The sequence below is a fragment of the Lygodium microphyllum genome, chromosome 6 (genome assembly GCF_053477565.2).
Source record: "Lygodium microphyllum isolate KBCC chromosome 6, Lygodium_microphyllum_v1.1.10, whole genome shotgun sequence".
Classification (NCBI taxonomy): domain Eukaryota; kingdom Viridiplantae; phylum Streptophyta; class Polypodiopsida; order Schizaeales; family Lygodiaceae; genus Lygodium; species Lygodium microphyllum.
In genome coordinates, this window is record NC_141140.1 from 99,338,987 (window position 1) to 99,340,444 (window position 1,458).

The 1,458-nt window shown below is 48.6% G+C and overlaps 1 pseudogene; it reads left to right on the forward strand.

Moving 5' to 3' along the window:
* Positions 1–276: 276 nt before the first annotated feature.
* On the forward strand, positions 277–1,094 carry LOC148034858 (germin-like protein 8-2 pseudogene; annotated as a pseudogene).
* The last annotated feature ends 364 nt before the right edge of the window (positions 1,095–1,458 follow it).

The window sequence follows — 1,458 nt, forward strand, 5'->3', positions numbered from 1 at the left end:
TGGTAAACAAGCTCATGACCTGATATACGGACGATTATCCACTCATCTAGCTCGTACTACTTATATGGAATCGAAGGCTCGATCTTCCCACCATTCGATCACCGGCGCAGCAGTTGTTCATTCCTAGACGTTAGAAACCCCCATTTGTGCTTGCTGAAAAGCGTGATCTGTTTATACAGTATTCGCTGATCGGAAGAGGTTAATTAGATACTAGAGAACCATTCGGACCCCTGCTTTCTCATATCTACCGTCCTCACCATACGCAATACTGTATCCATGGCATCATCACTAAAGCTTGCTATGGTAATTGTAGCTATCACGTTGGCGCAGCAGCTCGTCGACCCGATAACTCGCACTGAGGCGGCGGATGAGGACCCCTTGCAGGACTTCTGCGTGGCTGATCAGTGGGCGCAGGCGGCCGGAATCACAACCGTGAACGGTCTGCTGTGCAAGAATCTCCAACAAGTGGAGGCCAAGGACTTCGCCTCTCCTCTGCTTCGCCAGCAAGGCCAGTTTAACAAGGCGCTCGGCTCCGCTGTGCAGCTGGCGTCGGCCCTCACCTTCCCTGGACTCAACACCCAAGGCCTGTCCGTGGCCCGCATCGACTTCGCGCCCAATGGTGGGCTTAACCCTCCACACGTCCACCCGCGTGCCACCGAGGTTCTCTTCCTTGCCGAGGGCACGCTTGTGGTAGGCTTCGTCTCCACCACCAACAACACCCTCTTCCAGCAGACCCTGTACAAGGGCGATCTCTTCGTCTTTCCCCGCGGTCTCGTCCACTTCCAGATCAACCCGGACAAGAAGAAGCCTGCCCTCGCTATCTCCGCGCTCAACAGCCAGAACCCGGGCACCTCCCAGGTCGCCCCCGCTCTGTTCGCCGCCAAGCCTCCGCTGCCCGAGGACGTGCTCCAGACCGCCTTCGCCATCGACAAGGACGAGGTTTATAGCCTCATTAAAAGCGTCGCCACCACACTGCCGTGATCATGTTAATTCGTGTCACACCCTCTCGACACATCGTTGCTACACAGTCGAGGTTTACAACCTCATTAAGAGTCGCTACCACACTTTTGGAAATCATAAAAAGTAATCCATCGATCGAGAGGTAATATATGTCGCACTATGTTAACACATTATTGCTATACAAATCAATATGCTTAGGCATTATTCTTAAAGAATCCATATTGTTGCCATTACCTTTCTTCAATAGTGTGCCTTATTTTTACACACAACACTTACAAATTTGAGAATCATAAAAAATAAACCATCAAGAAGTCACAAAAATATGAGGTTTCATGTTCCATGCTTCCTAAGTTTGTTTATGAAAAAATTTATCGAAATGGGAAGCACTAATAACGTTACGCAAGAAAAACCCTTCTATGCAATATAGTTATCATAAATATCACAATAATCACTATTATTACTACCTTATGGAATTTTTAAACTTCCCTACTACTACTA